Here is a 7,793-nt window from a genome sequence, read left to right as displayed (position 1 = left end):
GAAGAATTTGTAAATATGGCAATGTTGGGATACAGCATTATATGAAAAGGGAAGATTTTCAAGAACCATTTTGTTTTTATTGTTGTTCAGTCACTATGTCCAACGTTTTTCGACCCATGGACTGCAGCACTCCATGGAAGAAGGTAAATAAAAAACCAATCAATTTCTGGGGCCTCTCTGGTGGTCCAGTGGTTGAGACTTCATGTTCCCACTGCACGGGGCATGGGTTTGATCCCTGGTCCCATGTTGGGGAGCTAAGATCCCACAAGCTATGCAGGATAGCCAAAAAGTGAAAGAAAAAAAAATCCACAAAAACAAATCACTTTCTGCTCTAGCAACAATTTTATTAGTGCTATCCTGCAGATGTGACAGATCAATCCCATGTCCTGAGGACAAAGAAGAGGAAAATCAAGTTGAACTGTAAGGAATAATTCTCTGCCACTGAAACAGTTGGGAAAGAAGACAGAATTAGCAGGGGTTTTTGAAGTGAAATAATCTCCTGGCATTGAACAGCCTGCTGACCAGTTAATTATAAATGAATGACTTTTACAAGTTTTTCTTTTCATTTTGTGGTAGAGTCCTGTACACAATCAGTATAATTAATTAATGCAATCAATATACTTAATAAATGAATGTAATCAATATTAAGTAGCCATGGCTCTAATATATACTTAAATCTATATTTTAATAAATTTCAAAACTGTTTTTTGCTTCTTAGTTAAGTTACAAAAAAGAAGGAAGCTGTTGATCAAGAATTTGAAGGCATATCTTTTTAATGAATAAACTATGGTCTTACTAAAGCACAAATAGTAATTTAGGGAAGTAGTCATAACCTTTAGACAAACATCAGAAGCCTATTAAGGGTACTGACACATTCAACTGAAGAGTTTTCTAGAAACCCAAGGGTCTTCATACATCTTTTAAGAGAAACAAACTTTTGGGTAAGGCAGAGCTCAGGAACTGAGATAAACAAGCCTTCTATATTTTAATATGTGTGGTTGTGATTTGCACACATAATACAAAGAGTTCATTCAATTTTTTCCTCACAAAAATAACGTAATGCTAAAATGAATTTATTTTTCTCAAATGTCCAAGTATATTTATCTTTTTCCTCTCATAATGTCAGACATTACTTTTGGCAGATGATGTTGAAAACAGAAAGTGTTTAGTTAACCACTTGGGCAGCTGTGGATTCTTTCTTTTTCTTTCCAGTTAATGAATAAGCATTTCCTTGCAGCAAAGAATGGACATGAAGTTAGCATTTAATTGACAGTGGAACAATCTGGAATAAAAACAAGTATCTGAGAGGGAAAAAAATGCCCTCAAGTAATATACTATGTTTATGCATCTCACGTAGACAGCACCATCTCTGCACCTGTTTTCAGATGGGAAGAATTCCAGGTCACATAGAAGGAATAAACTTCTCTTTTTAAGCTGATTGCTTCTAAATGTAGCTCAACATAATGGGTCCTCACAGTTTTGTGTTTTGCTTTCAACGAAACACAAAAATCCAGACCGGTTTTGATTTGGAAAGACAGTCACAGCCATTTCAGAATACATCTACATCTTTCTTCTTAAAACTTTGATTATTAATGGTGACAGTGAATCCTCTCTTCCCCTTCTGTGATTAACATTTCTTACTGAAGCCATTGGTTATTTTCTCAGAGTACTGGCGATGGCAGATGGAGAGATCCTCTCTGCTCAAGTAAATGGCAAGGTCGGCAGGATTTTTAAGGTCACTGACACTGTGTGTCTGTGGGATCTATGGTATATATATGGAAGGCTCTTCGAATTTGCAAAATGCTGCCTCCACAAAAAGAAGTGATGCCAAAAAGGAAAGTACTTTATTTGCCTTAAACTTTGATTAGTTTGAAAGACCTGCCATTGGCAGTTTGAAAGATGTCACCAAAAACTGGGAAGTTCCAGGCTCTACTTTGACACATGCCTGCAGCCCAGGACTTTTAATGTTTATGGGACATGACCTCTAACTGTCAATGATCACTTATTTTCCACAAGCTGTTTGTGGGCAAATACTGATTGCCTGAGGAGCCAGGAACACGTTAAGCTCCAGATTCAATATCGTACTTGCAGTAGATGGGGATTTCATCTTCATGGGGACAGTCATCACTGTTCTTCACTAACAGGCTACTTGGAATTTGTCACAGAGTTTTGAGGATACCAAGACTATATAATCCTCCAACAATCAGATCAGATCAGAGCTTGTACCACCCAAAAGAACAATCAGTTCAGTTCAGTCACTCAGTCGTGTCCGACTCTCTGCAGCCCCGTGGACTGGTTTCCCTGTCCATCACCAACTCCTGGAGCTTGCTCAAACTCACCTCCATTGACTCGGTGATGCCATTCAATCATCTCATCCTCTGTCATCCCCTTCTCCTCCTGCCTTCAATCTTTTCCAGCATCAGGGTCTTTTCCAATGAGTCAGTTCTTCACATCCGGTGGCCAAAGTATTGGAGTTTCAGCTTCAGCATCAGTCTTTCCAATGAATATTCAGGACTGAATATAAGAACATGACATAAGAATGATATAATATATATAATAATATAGATAATATAATAAGGAATGAATATAAGAACAATCGTGTCTCTTATGAAACATTGCTTTCTGGAAATGTATAAAAGACCAAACTTCACAGCTATATAAGTGGTTAAAAAAATATAGCAAATGAAGCAAAAGACAAACAATTAATCTCAAAAATACACAAGCAACTGTTGCAGCTGAATTCCAGAAAAATAAACGACCCAATCAAAAAATGGGCCAAAGAACTAAACAGACATTTCTCCAAAGAAGACATACAGATGACTAACAAACACATGAAAAGATGCTCAACTTCACTCATTATTAGAGAAATGCAAATCAAAACCACAATGAGGTATCATTTCACACCAGTCAGAATGGCTGCTATCCAAAAGTCTACAAGCAATAAATGCTGGAGAGGGTGTGGAGAAAAGGGAACCCTCTTACACTGTTGGTGGGAATGCAAACTAGTACAGCCACTATGGAGAACAGTGTGGAGATTTCTTAAAAAACTGGGAATAGAACTACCATATGACCCAGCAATCCCACTGCTGGGCATACACACCGAGGAAACCAGAATTGAAAGAGACGCGTGTACCCCAATGTTCATCGCAGCACCGTTTACAATAGCCAGGACATGGAAGCAACCTAGATGTCCATCAGCAGACGAATGGATAAGGAAGCTGTGGTACATATACACAATGGAATATTACTCAGCCATTAAAAAAAAAAAAAAAACATTTGAATCGGTTCTATTGAGATGGATGAAACTGGAGCCCATTATACAGAGTGAAGTAAGCCAGAAAGAAAAACAACAATACAGTATACTAATGCATATATATGGAATTTGAAAGATGGTAACAATAACCCTATATGCGAGACAGAATAAGAGACACAGATGCATAGAACAGTCTTATGGACTCTGAGGGAGAAGGTGAGGGTGGGACGTTCTGGGAGAACAGCATTGAAACATGTATATTATCATATGTGAAACAGAACACCATTCCATGTTCGATGCATGAGACAAATGCTCAGGGCTGGGGCAATGGGATGACCCAGAGGGATGGGATGGGGAGGGAGGTGGGAGGGGGGTCCAGGAAGGGGAACGCATGTAAACCCATGGCTGATTCATGTCAATGTATGGCAAAAACTACTACAATATTGTAATTAGCCCCCAACTAAAATAAATAAATTTATTAAAAAAAAATAAAGTAAAAAAATATATATATATATAACTCAAGGAGAATGAGTATCAAGAAAGGAGTATTTTAAAAATATTTGGGTACGAAGTAACTTCCTTCTTTAAGATGAAAGAATATTAGAGTATGGAGGCAGATCCAAATTTTACATTTTGAGGAAGGGGCTTGGAACTTTTGTTCAACCAGACACAAAATATTCCAGAAATATTTTGAAATATATTTCAAATATATGTTAGAACACCTCAGAAGAGGTGTGTACAGGAAAGGGACACCAATTCCCCAGAATCCTGCCCCTTGGAGAGAACAGAGTAGTATTTAGAGATGGTTCTCTCCAGTTCTTTTTCATGAATACATATACTTACATATTCTCTTATTAGATTTGAAAACGTTTGTTATATTCCTTCCCTTGCAACTTGGGACTAAACTTATGAGCAAACAGAGTGTAAGCAGACTAAGAACATTTTAATCCTGTGGGAATATGGATTTTGTAGCACTCTATGAACCCATGAAGTGTCTCCATTTGGTGTAGGATGGCTAATGTGTCCTTTGACAGGGTGGAAAATGCTAACATAGAAAAAAGAAAAAGAAATAACTGAATAGTTAACTCATTTCCAAAGAGACCATCTGAATTGTCCCACTTGAAATTTCATAAATATTTAACATTTTACTCAACTCTTGTTTAGTTGCTACTGAAATGAGAGAGAATTGGCCAAAGTCCTTGACTGACAAGGGACGCAGTTCTTCACTGTCTCAGTGACAAAGTGTGTACCTTGAAGAGAAATTCGTGTGTAAAAGGACAAAGAAAACAACCTGATAACAGGAACCAAAGTCACATGTGTGCATGTGTATGCTTGCATTTGTGCAATCTCCACTGTAATAATTTTTCCTTTCTTTCTTGGGCTATACTGGGTTTTTGTTGCTCTGTGGGTTTTTTCTCTAGTGGCAGAGAATGAGAGCTACTCTAGCTGTGGTGTGCAGGCTTCTCACTGAAGAACATGGGCTCTAGGCGTGGCCTTCAGTACTGGGGGCTCAGCAGTTGCAGCTACCGGGCTCTAGAGCACAGGTTCTGTAGTTGCAGTGCATAGGCTTAGTTCCTCTGCCACACGTGGGATCTTCCCGGGATCAAACCAGGGATCAAACCCATGTCTCTTGAATTGGCAGGCAGATTCTTTGCCACTGAACCACCAGGGAAGCCCCACTCTAATGAATTTGATCAAACTCAGAAAAAACATATGTGTTACTCCATTAGTCATTCGACTCCAAAATATCCTTGTGTACAGCTCCCATTTTAATTAAAAGACAGATGCTCAAACTGAAAAAGTTAAGTCTCTACATTGATTCATTCATTTGTTCACTTATCATGCATTTATTGGGTGCTACTATGTGCCAGTCTGTCCTAGGCACATGGGACACATTAGGGGCTGAAACAAAGATCTCTCCCCCCAGGTGACTGCATCCTAACTGGGAGGGAGGAGGGGGAAGAAAACCAATAAACTGATAATCAATATCATTGTACGCTGGAAGAAGGTAAGTGTGATACATTTTTAAAGTGAGATAAGGGAAATCGATTGTTATTAGGGTTGGGGTGCAGTTTTTAAATAAAAGGTGATATTTTAGCAAAAACTCCAAGAAGGTAAGAGAGGGAGCCATGTAAACATCTTGGAAAATAGTGTCCCAAGGAGAAGGAACAGCAGTGCAAGATCCCACCGCAGGAACTTGGCTAATGTGTTTGAGAAGCAACGAGGCAGCCAATGTCACAGGGGAGGGTTGAGAAGGGGAGAGAGGAATAAAGAGATATCAGAGGGGGTGCACAGCAAAGGACACCAGATCTCATAGATCTACTTTTACTGTGAAGGAAATGGAGCTCTTGGAGAGACTGAATTAGCAGTATGGAGGCAAGACTAGGGCGAGGCCGGTTAACAGGCTTTTGCACCAACTTAGACAAGAGATAACAGCAGTTCAGATAATGGTGGTAATGGTGAAGGTTGAGAGAAATGGGCTGGATTTTTACTATATTTTGAATGTGAATAAAACAGGATTGATTCTCCGATTGATTAGAAGGAAGAATGAGAGAAAAAACAGCAATCAAGGATGCCTCCAAGAATTTTGGCCAGGGCAACCTGAAGAATGGAGTTGCCGTGCATTGAGCTGGAGCAAGCTGCAAAAAAAGAGCAGCTTTGGGGAAAATGAGATGTTTAATGCTAGACATGTCGAGTTTGAGATGTCCCAGAGACAGAGAGGCACAGAAGATCATTTTAAGTATCTCAGCTACCAACTCTGCATCAAAATGGCATTAAGAAATATCTGGGTAAAGTTAGAAAAGCTGAGATTTGAATCCTACCTCTTCCATATATGAGCTGGGTTATCCTCATCCCGTTTCTAATCTCTCTGAGAGTCCTCATTCTGCTGTTCCCTCCCATTAGAATTTCCTTATAGAGCTAATTATTCACATATTTTAAAACACAGCCTTCTCTTCAGTAATGAGGCTGTGAGCATATTTCTTACTCACAGGCACTGCAAATAAAAAATGCTGGAAAAGCACTCTCGCCACCAAGGCTGGGCAGAACACTTTAGTTCCAAAATCTGCATATAAGAACATTTTATCTTCTTAGGAGACTCCTGACTCTTGACAAAGAAAAAGTAGGTGAGAAAATGGGGGGATGGATTCTAAAGTAATTTTATGTTTACTGCTAATCTAGAAACCTGCATTTGCTCTTTACATTAGAAAATGATGCAATGGAACACAACAGCAAGAAGTCATTTAACAATAGAATCAGACTTGATTTACAAAACACCGTAACGCTGGAGATCAGCTTTGTACTTTGCCTCTGTCCATTTTCCAAGGGCAGTTTGGAAGGCTGGATGTTCTGGTTACATGAGAATGTTTATCAAAGAACTGTTTTTTCCCTACAAACTTTATTGTGAAAAATTATTCTAACATCTGCTGCTGCTAAGTCGCTTCAGTCGTGTCCGACCCTGTGCAACCCCATAGACGGCAGCCCATCACCCCCAAACTTTTGCGAATAGAGAACTGAAACGTTTATACTCTGAGCCACAAGGGGGTGTTAGGTTCGGTGTGAGACAAGCAGAGCACCAAAGCCCAGTCACCTCCAGTTGTGAGCAGCTTCATCCGTTGATCCTTGAGGGACACAGAAATATCAGCGTTTCTGGTCTGAGCCAAAGGACACAAGACTGAGAAGGTACTGGCAAAGGACTGAAGATTGATGGAGACAGAGAACTGAACTGAAGACCAGGGTCCTGGGTTGGTTTCCTCATCTGTCAAACCGTAGAAGTCTTCATCCAGGAGATTGCTTTGAGAACTAAATCTGTCAATATATGCAAATTACTTCATCTGGTGGTATTCAAGAATTCAGTACTATTCCCACTAGGTAAGACTTCTTAAAACTTTTATTGGGGTACAGTTGCTTTACAATGTTGTATTAGTTTCATTGGCAGAGATGTGGATGGACCTGGAAACTGTCATACAGAGTGAAGTAGGTCAGAAAAAGAAAAACAAATCTTATATACTAATGTGTATATGTGAAATCTAGAAAAATGGTGCAGATGAACCTACGTGTAAAGCAGAAATAGAGATACAGACATAGAGAAAAAAGGTATGGGCACCAAGGCGGGGTAAAGGAGAGTGGGATGAATTGAGAGACTGGACTGACACGCATACACTGTTGACACTGTGCATACAGTAACGAGAACCCAGCGGAGAGCACAGGAAACTCCACTCAGTGCTCCGTGGTTACCTAAACGGGAAGGAAATCCGAACAAGAAGGGAAATGTGTATACATATAGCTGATTCACTTTGCTAAATAAAACTCCTAACAAAGTACTTGACACATAATACGAGTTTTGTATGGGCTCTGTTTTCAAAATAATTCAGGAACTCAGTAAGCAGATATTTAATGAAAGGAGACCCACATAGGAGAAGGAGAGAAAAACAAACAGTCCACCTCCTGTACACGAAGAACTGTACAAGGTTCTTCACACTCTGGATCACGGGTAATAGTTTAAACAGCCTTCCAAGGGAGATCCTGGGATCTGTTTTAG

Source organism: Giraffa tippelskirchi, chromosome 13 (assembly GCF_054371585.1).
Source record: "Giraffa tippelskirchi isolate mGirTip1 chromosome 13, T2T-mGirTip1v1.2.pri, whole genome shotgun sequence".
NCBI lineage: Eukaryota > Metazoa > Chordata > Mammalia > Artiodactyla > Giraffidae > Giraffa > Giraffa tippelskirchi.
Note: the sequence above shows the minus strand (reverse complement) of the source record.